This window comes from Hylobates moloch, unplaced genomic scaffold (assembly GCF_009828535.3).
Source record: "Hylobates moloch isolate HMO894 unplaced genomic scaffold, HMol_V3 SCAFFOLD_33, whole genome shotgun sequence".
In the NCBI taxonomy this organism is placed as follows: Eukaryota; Metazoa; Chordata; class Mammalia; order Primates; family Hylobatidae; genus Hylobates; species Hylobates moloch.
The window spans coordinates 687,194-699,211 of record NW_026652308.1 but is presented as its reverse complement, the minus strand read 5'-3'; the positions used below and the strand labels follow the sequence as shown (position 1 = coordinate 699,211).

The following is a 12,018-nucleotide window of genomic DNA, read 5'->3' as shown; positions in this document are numbered from 1 at the left end:
TTTTTTTTTTTGAGACGGAGTCTCACTCTGTCACCCAGGCTGGAGTGCAGTGGCGCGATCTCGGCTCACTGCAAGCTCCGCCTCCCGGGTTCACGCCATTCTCCTGCCTCAGCCTCTCCGAGTAGCTGGGACTACAGGCGCCCGCCACCACTCCCGGCTAATTTTTTGTATTTTTAGTAGAGACGGGGTTTCACCGTGGTCTCGATCTCCTGACCTCGTGATCCGCCCGCCTCGGCCTCCCAAAGTGCTGGGATTACAAGCGTGAGCCACCGCGCCCGGCCTACATGTATGTTTATTGCAGCACTATTCACAATAGCAAAGACTTGGAACCAACCCAAATGCCCATCAGTGATAGACTGGATTAAGAAAATGTGGCACATATACACCATGGAATACTATGCAGCCATAAAAAAGGATAAGTTCATGTTCTTTGTAGGGACATGGATGAAGCTAGAAACCATCATTCTGAGCAAACTATCTCAAGGACAGAAAACCAAACACCGCATGTTCTCACTCATAGGTGGGAACTGAACAATGAGAAAATTTGGACACAGGGTGGGGAACATCACACACCGGGGCCTGTTGTGGGGTGGGGGGAGGGGGGAGGGATAGCATTAGGAGATATACCTAATGTAAATGACGAGTTAATGGGTGCAGCACACCAACATGGCACATGAATACATATGTAACAAACCTGCACGTTGTGCACATGTACTCTAGAACTTAAAGTATAATAATCAAAAAGTAAAAAAAAAAATGTAAAATAAGAGTGCTCTGATACCAAAGGTGTTGAATGAGAAAAAAAAAAGTGCTCTGAAATTGACTCTGTTTACTTTACAGCAACTCACACATATAGGTCACAAAGCTGTGATGGAAAAACTTCAGTTTTACATTAAGAGAAAAAGTTTACTATTTGGGACTGGGTGCAGTGGCTAACACCTGTAATCCCAGCACTTTGGGAGGCTAAGGCCGGTGGATCACCTGAGGTCAGGAGTTCAAGACCAGCCTGGCCAACATGGTGAAACCTCGTCTCTACTAAAAATATAAAAATTAGCCACCCATGGTGGCAAGTGCCTGTAATCCCAGCTACTTGGGAGGCTGAGGCAGAAGAATGGCTTGAACCCTGGAGGCAGAGGTTGCAGTGAGCAGAGATCACGCCACTGCACTCAGCCCTCCAGCCTGGGCGACAGAGGAAGACTCCACCTCAAAAATAGATAGATTAATTACTTAATTAATTTACTATTTGGGATACGACTTGACTGCTGAAGGGATTTCTCTCTCAGCCATTCAAAGTTTTTCTCAGCCTGCAACCAAAAGACAATTAAGAGGTTTTCTTACACTTGCAGGATATTGCAGATCCTGGACCCTGAACTTTTCTGTGATGTCTTCACCATTGTATGAGCTCACTAGAAACACAGTCCCAGAGCCATTACCTCAAGAAGACAGTCATGAGCAGGCTTTTCACCATGAAATTGGCCTTGCAACACCCCCCAGCTTTATGACTTTCAAATCAGGCTAAATCTTTTACCTTGTTCATTTCGAAACCTAACATCAGGCATTAGGAGTTCTTACCCAAAAACATGGGAGGAAACAGGCCCATTGCCTATTATAGCCTACAATTAGACCTCGTAGCTGAGGCATATCCTAATTGTTTAAAAGCAGTAGCAGCAGAAGCCTAGTGGTAGAAGCTTCACATGAGCTGGTTTTAGGAAATAAACTTAATTTGCAAGTCCCAAATGCTGTGGAAAGTCTACTACATTCCAACCAAACTCAGCATTTTTCAGCAAGTAGACTAACATCTTATGAAATTCTTCTCCTGTCTCTTTCTTCTCTCCATCTAAAATGCTGCAAGCTGCTTACCCCTGCTATTCATTTACCTCTGCCTGACAATGGTGAAGATCACAGTTGTGTGAGTGTAGTATCAGAAGTTGGCTGGATGCAGTGGCTCACACCTGTAATCCCAACACATTGGGAGGCCAAGGCGGGCAAATCCCTCGAGGTCAGGAGTTCAAGACCACCCTGGCCAACATGACAAAACCCTGTCTCTACTAAAAATACAAAAATTAGCCGGCTATGGTGGCATGCACCTGTAATCCCAGCTACTCAGGAGGCTGAGGCGGGAAAATCACTTGAACTCGGGAGGCAGAGGTTTCAGTAAGCCAAGATTCACTGCACTCCAGCCTGGGTGACAGAGTGAGACTGTCCCAAAAAAGAAATAGTGGGCAGTGCATTCTGCAGTACTGTGGATCTGTCTCTTGCTTCAACAGTGTTTTGGCTGGGCATGGTGGCTCACGCCAGTAATCCCAACACTTTGGGAGGCCGAGGCAGGTGGACCACTTGAGGTCAGGAGTTCGAGATCAGCTTGGCCAACATGGTGAAACCCTGTCTCTACTAAAAATACAAAAATTAGCCAGGCATGGTGGCATGCATCTGTAATCCCAGCTATTTGGCAGACTGAGGCACGAGAATCACTTGAACCCAGCGGGCAGAGGTTGCAGTGAGCCTAGATCACGCCACTGCACTCCAGTCTGGGCGATAGAGAGACACCCCACCTCAAAAAAAAACAGTGTTTGGATGGAACAGACCCAGACTCCCTCTCTTCCAGCCTCTGACTCCTCTCCAATCTCCCCTCCACTTGCAACCTCCAGACCATCTTCTCTGCCACCTCCTGCTGCTGGGACCAGCCAACCCCATTTTTGTGGTTAGCTCCTTTTCTGACCAACCATGAGCTCCTAGATTCATCAGAATTATTCTACCAAGGTGGAGACAGCTGTCAACCACCTGGTCAATTGGCATCTGCAGGCCTTCTACACCTACCTCTCTCTGGCCTTCTATTTCAACTGCAGACATGTGGCTCTGGAAAGCATCGGCCACTTTTTCTACAAATTGTCCAAGGAAAAGCACGAGGGCACCAAGTGTCTCTTGAAGATGCAAAACCGGCATGGCAGCCACATTGTCTTCCAAGACGTCCAGAAGCCATCTCAACATGAGTGGGGCCCTATTCTCCGTGATGTCATTATTATGCACTGCATGCCTGTATCAGAATATATCATGTACTTCATAAATATATACACCTGCCGCATGCCCACAAAAATTAGAAATTAGAAAAAAAAAAAGTTGTTTTTCTTTTTTTCCTTTTTTTTTTTTTTTTTTTTGAGACAGAGTCTTTCTCTGTCGCCCAGGCTGGAGTGCCGTGGCACAATCTTGGCTCACTGCAAGCTCCGCCTCCCGGGTTCACGCCATTCTCCTGCCTCAGCCTCCCAAGTAGCTGGGACTACAGGTGCCTACTACCATGCCCGGATAATTTTTTTGTATTTTTAGTAGAGACAGGGTTTCACCATGTTAGCCAGGATGGTCTCGATCTCCTGACCTCGTGATCTGCCCACCTTGGCCTCCCAAATTGCTGGGATTACAGGCGTGAGCCACCGTGTCCAGCCGAAAAAATTTTTAAAGATGAATGGAGTAAAACCCTGGACACCATGGAGGCCACCACGGTCCTGGAGAAGAACCTGATCCAGGCCCTTTTGGATCTTCATGCCCGGGGTTCTGCCTACACAGACCCCCATCTCTGTGACTTCCTAAAGAGCCTCTTCATAGATGAGGAAGTGAAACTCATTAAAAAGATGGGCAACCACCCGCCCAACCTCTGCAGGCTGTCGGGCCCCCAGGCCGAATGGACCAGTGTCTCTCTGAAAGGCTCAACCTTAAGCACATCTAGGTGCCTACTGAACCCAGCAACTGCAGAAGGGCCCCTCTCAAAGCATCAGGGCTTCTGCCTGAGACTCCCCCTCCAACCACTGGGCAGCTTTTTAACCACCCTGGAGCCCTCTCCATGCCTTGGACCAAACAGAAATAAAGCTTTTTGCAACAGCAAAAAAACAGGGAGGTGGGGGAGAAGAAAAGAAAAAACAAAAGTAATAGCAACCCCTCATGTTTACTCTGTTGGATAATCCGGAGTTAATACTTTTTTTGACGGGTCCTACGCCAAAAATTTGGAAGGAAAATAATAGGTAAGATAGGCCATTCCCACCCAAAGTGAGTTACTAGAGAAGAGAACTCTTCCTCAATTTAAAGCCGCTCAACCTCAGGAGATTTTGCTCTCATCCAAGCTTGTTATATAGCTAACGACAAGTTGGCAAATATTTATGCGGATAATGTATATCTTTCTTGAGTAGTACATGATTGTTTGCATGTTAAGGAAACAATAAAGATTTCTCACTTCTAGTGGGAGCCCCATCAAAAATGGACTCCAATTAGATGAATTTTTTTCTGCTTTCCTGTTACTGTCACAGATTGCCATTATTAAGATTGAAGCCCATACTGTAAAACTAAACTGAATATCAAGGAGCTGCCCTAGCAGATTTTAATGCTAAATCAGCTAGCGCTGAAACTGTTGGCATATGCAATTTGGATGAACTCCATAAGATTAATCCGAGTCAACTACTCCCTTTTGATGACCTGTTTAATAAACAGTGTAATGCACCTAATTTGGAAAAACAAAATTGATATCTAAAAGTATATACAAAAATTAGCTGGGCATGGTGGCACCTGCCTGTAATCCCAGCTACTCCGGAGGCTGAGGCAGGAGGATCACTTGAACCCGGGACACAGAGGTTTCAGTAAGCTGAGATCACATCACTGCACTGTAGCCTGGGCAAAGAGTGAGACTCCTTCTCAAAAATAAATAAATAAAAGTATATAAATTAAATGTTAAGCACAGTCTCACGGAGGGCCTGGATGGCCACCTAGTCCTACCTGAGTCTTTAAAGCTTCCATTGTTAAAAGCTCTGCACTTCATAACTCATCATAGAACAGAAACAATGTTCCAGGCCGGGCACCGTGGATCATGCCTGTAATCCCAGCACTTTGGGAGGCCGAGGAGGGTAGATGGCCCGAGGTCAGGAGTTCAAGACCAGCCTGGCCAACATGGTGAAACCCTATCTCTACTAAAAATACAAAAATTAGCCAGGCACAATGGCACATGCCTGTAGTCCCAGCTACTCGGGAGGCTGAGGCAGGAGAATCACTTGAACCTGGGAGGCGGAGGCTGCAGTGAGCCAAGATGGCGCCACTGCAATCCAGCCTGGGTGACAGAGAGAGACTCTGTCTCCAAAAAAGAAAAAATGTTCCAAATTATTAAAAAGTATGGGTGGGGCGACTATTCTAAAATTGCTAAAACACTGGTTTATAACCAATGTTTGGTTTATCAAACTCATAGTCCTGGGAAAACAATCAAAACTTCAGGGGGTATATTTCCACCACCTAATGGACCATTCGGATATTTACAGATAGACTTCATTCAGTTGCCACCCTCAGTGGGGTATCAGTATGTTCCTGTCATAGCTGTATGTTTTCAGGTTGGGTAGAGGCTTTTCCATGTAGGCAAGTCAAGTTGTGACAGTAGCTAAAACATTATTAGAAAATCTGTTTTCTCTACAGGGCATCCCTGGAGAAGTCTGTAGCAATAGGAGACCTCGTTTTACTGGGCAAGTTATAAAGCAGTTAAATAAGGTATTACAAACACACTCCCGTTGTCCCTATCACTCTCAGCCTCCTGGAAAGGTTGAAAGAACAAATGGTATCTTAAAATTTAAATTGGCAAAGTTAACTGAGTCAAATCGATTACCTTGGCCAAAGATACTACCATTAGCTTTAATGGCAATCAGATCCATTCCCACAGGAAAACATAAGTTGACCCCTTATAAAGTAGTCACTAGAAGGCCTATACCCCTAATAACAGAACTTCGTGCATCTCCTGCTCTCCTTAACTCTCATATGACTAAATACTGCAAGGCTTTAATGCGTTATACCAAAGTGTATTTTCAACAGGTAAAGACATTGTTACTGACCCATCAACTGAGGAAAATCAAACCTTTCAAAGTCTCGAATCTGGAGATTGCGTCATCTGGAAATGACATCAGAGGAAGTCACCGCCCCTGAACCTTGTTGGAAGGAACTGTACAAATTTCTTCTGATCACCCACAATGCAGTGACGCTTCAGGGCCTTGAATGGTATGTCACAGCTCCAAAGGGCCTGCTCAGATTCTTGGAACCGTACACTGGTTCGCAAGTTTAAGGTAAAGGTAACGAGAGAAATTTCTCCCCAGAAGCAGATGGCATACCAGACTTGGAAAGCTTTCCCAAAATTATGGAGCAAAACTTCTCTGCCATCGTGAAAGACTTATGCCTTTTTCTTTTTTCCTCATTTCCTCCTGTCCTAATATGTTCCTTTTTCCTACAGGAAAATCTATAGGACCATAATCAAGCTTTAGCTCAAGCTAATGCCCTAGCACAAAACCAGAGCAATTGTTGGGTTTATGGGCTAATGGCAAAAAAATCAGAAAACAATTCCATTAACACTAATGCCTCTCTGTGTTCTCGATGACAGTCACCTTAAAATGTTAAAGGAAGAGCAGAAAGCTATCCTTGATATTCTGAACATCATGCCTAATGGATTTCCTACACTTGCTACAAACAACATTCTAACTTTTCCAATTAATAACCTAATAATTACTAAATATAGAAAACCCGCCTGAGGCCAGGCGCGGTGGCTCACACCTGTAATCCCAGCACTTTGGGAGGCCGAGGCGGGCAGATCACAAGGTCAGGAGATCAAGACCATCCTGGCTAACACGGTGAAACCCCGTCTCTACTAAAAACACAAAAAATTAGCCGGGTGTGGCAGCGGGCTCCTGTAGTCCCAGCTGCTGGGGAGGCTGAGGCAGGAGAATGGCGTGAACCCGGGAGGCGGAGCTTGCAGTGAGCCGAGATCGCAACACTGCACTCCAGCCTGGGTGACAGAGAGAGACTCCGTCTCAAAAAAAAAACAAAAAGAAAACCCGCCTGAGTGATGCCTGCAAAAGGTATATTGTGCTTCCAGGCATCACACACTCAAGACCTGGGAACTTGTACTTATGTGTGTACAAGTCATTGCTTGTATAATGTTACTGGATTAAATCCAGTGGGATCCTTTTTTACTAAATGTGTTAATACAGTAAGTCCTCACTTAACATTGTTGATAGGTTCTTGGAAACTGCAAGTTTAAGCAAAATGCAATGTACAGCAGATACTCAAATAATGTCATTTTGTTCAGCCTCATTTCATTATAATGTTGATGAGAAAAAAGCTAGTTTTCTTAGAGTCATTTTGCTTAAAGTTGCAGTTAAGTGAGAATTTACTGTACACCCTTACAGAATGTTATAAAGGGGTCACAAAAAAAAGCGGATTTCCCACTGGACCTTGTTCAGAAGCTATGCAGATTTGCGGGTGAAGAGATTTAAGTGATGCTGCCCAAACACACCCAGGTGGCCCTCTGTTAAAACTCCTGAGGGCCTATATTGGGTCTGTGGAGCGTCTCCTTATTTCATTCTGCTTTTTTTTTTTTTTTTTTTGAGACGGAGTCTCGCTCTGTCACCCAGGCTGGAGTGCAGTGGCACAATCTCGGCTCACAGCAACCTCCACCTCCTGGGTTCAAATGATTCTCCTGCCGCAGCCTCCCGAGTAGCTGGGATTACAGGCACGCGCCACCATGCCCGGCCTCATTCTGCCTTTTTATTAGTTCAGATCTTGCTGTTTGGCCTGGCTCATTCTTGCCTTTTGAATAGCTTCCCCTGAAGGTCTCCATGATAGCTCCCACAATCAGAGGTCAAAATGTTCAATAACAAAAATTAGCACCAACCTTAAAATAGATAGAGATAAGCTAATTTCCAATGAGGGAAGATTTTCATGGGGTTCCTGGGGGCCTACTCTTGGTGGTAGTGGGACACCAGTTGTATGGAATTTAATGCTAATCTATAAATTGGAAAAAATCTTGGATTTTGTAGCGAATCCAGTCTCCCAGGGTTATAAATGGGTAGAAGCCATCCTCCAAAAGGTGGATGATAACATACATATTCCACACAAACTTAATAGAATATCATCCAGCTTTAGACCTTCTTTCTGAAGGTCTATAAAGTTGGGGGCTTGTGTTTGGTATTAAAAAACTGAATGGTGGCCAGGTGTGGTGTCGGGTTCCATCTCAGCTCACTGTGACCTCCGCCTCCCAGGTTCAAGCCTCGGCCTCCCCAGTAGCTGGGATTACAGGCATGCACCACCGCACTGGGCTAATTTTTTGTATTTTTAGTAGAAACAGGGTTTCACCATGTTAGCCAGGCTGGTCTCGAACTCCCACCTCGGCCTTCCAAAGTGCTGGGATTACAGGTGTGAGCCACCGCGCCCGGCCGAAACCTTCTTTAAAAAAAAAAAAAAAACAGAATCTCACTCTGTCACCCAGGCTGAAGTACAGTGTCGTGACCAATGCTCACTGTAGTCTCAACTTCCTAGGCTCAAGTGATCCTCCCACCTCAGCCTCACAGGGAGCTGGGACTACAGGTGTGCACCACTATGCCCAGCTAATTGTTTAATTTTTTTTGTTGAGATGAGGTCTCACTATGTTGCCCAGGCTGGTCTTGAACTCTTGGGCTCAAGCAGTTCTCCCTACTTGGCCTCCTAAATTACTGAGTTTATAGGTGTGAGCCACTATACCCAGCCTCAAGCTTCTTTTTATATTGTGGGGTAAGGTCAGGAGTAATTGGTGACCACAGATATGTGGGCATCACCAGGGGTCCAAGAAGTTTGCAGAACTTCTTGTTCACGGTCAACTACTTGCCAGATGACATAAACCAGGCCACCTTGTGCCTATAAATCTTTAACATAACATCGTTACTTGTATGCATGCTTCCTTGTCCCCTCAGGGATCTGTTTCAAAAGAGAAATAGTGGCCCAGCACGGCGGCTCGTGCCTGTAGTTCCAGCATTTCGGGAGGCCAAGGCAGGTGGATCACTTGCAGTCAGGAGTTGGAGACCAGCCTGGCCAACGTGGTGAAACCCTGTCTCTACTAAAAATACAAAAATTAGCCAGGCATCCGGGAGTGGTGGCACATGTCTGTAATCCCAGCAACTCAGGAAGCTGAGGTACAAGAATCGCTTGAACCTAGGAGGTGAGGGTTGCAGTGAGTCAAGATTTCACCACTGCACTCCAGCCTGGGATAGAGCGAGACTTTGACTCAAAAAAAAAAAAAAAGAAAAAGAAAAATTAAAAAAAAAAAAGAGAAATAGTTATTATATCTAAACTGTAAATTATTTTCTTTTTTTTTTTTTTTTGAGACGAAGTCTCGCTCCCAGGCTGGAGTGCAATGGCGCCATCTCAGCTCACTGCAAACTCCGCCTCCTGGGTTCAAGTGATTCTCCTGCCTTGGCCCCCCGAGTAGCTGGAATTACAGGCGCCTGCCATCACACCTGGCTAATTTTTGTATTTTTAGTTGAGACAGGGTTTCACCATGTTGGCCAGGCTGGTCTACAACTCCTAACCTCAGGTGATCCACCCACCTTGGCCTCCCAAAGTGCTGGGATTACAGGCATTAGCCACCACACCCAGCCTAAGCTATAAATTATTTTCATGATTATCTCTTCCTATGCGCAGGAATGAGCAAAGGCAGGTAGCTTGTGGGGTTAGAAGCAAGATGGAGATAGCTACCTTAGATTTCTCTGTTACAATATTATTTACTTGAAGCTCCAATTAATTGGAGTCCTGTTTTGTTTTTGTTTCTGTTTTAGAGATAGGGTCTCACTATGTTGCACAGGTTGGCCTTGAACTCCTGGCTTCAAGTGATCCTCCTACTTCACACTCTAGTAGCTGGAATTACAGGCACATGACACCACACCTGCCTTGAAGTCCCGTTTTGTTTTGTTTGCTTTGTTTTGTTTTGTTAAGGCAGGGTCCTGCTCTGTCAATCAGGCTGGAATCCAGTGGTACAAACACGGCTCAGTGCAGCCTTGACCTTCTAGGCTCAAGCAGTCCTTCCAAGTAGCTGGGACTACAGGTATACGCCACCACACCCAGCTGATTTTTTCCTTTTTTGCAGACACGAGGTCCCACTATGTTGCCTGGGCTGGTCTTGAACTCTTGGGCTCACCCTCCCACTTCGGCCTCCCAAAGTGCTGGGGCTATAGGTATGAGCTACACTTGGCAAAGCCCTATACTTTTACTTGCTAAGTGGTACATCCTCACACGGGTGGCAAAAATTGAGGAAAGGATTGCAAGACCTTGACTAGAGGATGCATCACCACATCAAAGAAGCGTATGAGAGGCCGAGGCCGGCAGATCACCTGAGGTCAGGAGATCGAGACCAGCCTGGCCAACATGGTCTCTACTAAAATCCGTCTCTTCTAAAAATACAAAAATTAGCTGGGCATGGTGGCGGGTGCCTGTAATCCCAGCTACTCGGGAGGCTGAGGCAGGAGAATTGCTTGAGCCCGGGAGGCGGAGGTTGCAGTGAGCAGAGATCACACCACTGCACTCCAGCCTGGGCGACAGAGTGAGACTCCATCGCAAAAAAAAAAAAAAAAGTAGAAATCCCTGAGTTTCTGAATAATCTCTGCATCTGCTCCCAACAAAGCCTGTCACATAAAGAGCATCATCAGTCCAGATAAATATACAAACAGCAGCAAAGACAATAAACTAGGTACATTTAGTTATCCTTCAAAAGGCAGCTCAAATGTCACATCTTCTTTGATGTTTAGTTAACTCTGCCCCAAGCCAAACAAACAGCTCCTTGCTTTGTGTTCTCCAAAGCTCAGTGTCCACGCTGTGAAGCCCCGGGAATCCAAAGAGTGAGCCGTTGTTTATGGATCATTGAGGTGGTCGCTCTGCAGTTCTCTGAGCTCTCTGCGTGCAGAGCTCTCACTCTGCTCATCTTTGCAGCCACAGTGTCCACCACAGTGCCAGACTGAGGCCACAGAGGCTCTACAAATGTTTTGTTCAATGAACAAGTGAATAAAGAATAACTGCTCCTGTTTTAGAAATGGAATAACCAAGGCCCAGAAATATTAAATCTGATTTTTTTTTTTTTTTTTGAGATGGAGTTTCGCTCTTGTTGCCCAGGTTGGAGTCCCAGTGGCACAATCTCAGCTCACCGCAACCTCTGCTTCCCCAGTTCAAGTGATTCTCCTGCCTCACCCTCCTGAGTAGCTAAGATTACAGGCATGCGCCACCACACCCGGCTAATTTTGTATTTTTGGTAAAGATGAGATTTCTCCATGTTGGTCAGGCTGGTCTCAAACTCTTGACTTCAGGTGATCTGCCTGCCTTGGCCTCCCAAAGTGCTGGGATTACAGGTGTGAGCCACTGCTCCTGGCCTCCAAACATTTTGATACAAAATATTTTTCAGCGATAATATTTTATAGACCTTTTGTGAGAATAATATTAGTATAGTCCTAAGAAACATAATATTCAAGTCTTTTTTTTTTTTTTGAGATGGAGTTTCACTCTTGTTGCCCAGGCTGGAGTGCAATGTTGTGATCTCGGCTCACCACAACCTCCACTTCCTGGGTTCAAGTGATTCTCCTGTCTCAGCCTCCCGAGTAGCTGGGATTACAGGCATGCACCACCACGCTCAGCTAATTTTTTATATTTTTAGTAGAGATGGGGTTTCTCCATGTTGGTCAGGCTGGTCTCAAACTCCCAACCTCAGGTGATCTGCCTGTCTCAGCCTCCCAAAGTGCTGGGATTACAGGCATGAGCCACCACGCCTGGCCTCAAGTTATCTTATGCAGATCAGGTACCTGTTATGTGCATCCGTGTAAAGAGACCACCAAACAGGCTTTGTGTGAGCAATAAAGCCTTTTAATCATCTGGGTGCAGGCCGACTGAGTCCAAAAAAGGAGTCAGCAAAGGGAGATGGGGTGGGGCAGTTTTATAGGATTTCGGTAGGTAGTGGAAAATTACAGTTAAAGGGGGTTTTTCTCTTGTGGGCAGGGGCAGGGGTCACAAGGTGCTTGGTGGGGAGCTCCTGAGACTCAGTCCAGGAGAAGGAATGTCACAAGGTCAGTTGTTCAGTTAGGGTGGAGCAGGAACAAATCACAAAGGTGAAATGTCATCAGTTAAGGCAGGAACTGACTATTTCACTTCTTTTGTGGTTATTCAGTTGCTTCAGGCCATCTAGATGTATACATGTAGGTCACAGGGCTTATGATGGCTTAG

General features: G+C 45.6%; 1 pseudogene; it reads left to right on the top strand.

Annotated features, from left to right (window-relative positions):
• Positions 1–2,724: 2,724 nt before the first annotated feature.
• Positions 2,725–3,718, top strand: LOC116463343 (ferritin light chain-like; annotated as a pseudogene).
• Positions 3,719–12,018: the final 8,300 nt, after the last annotated feature.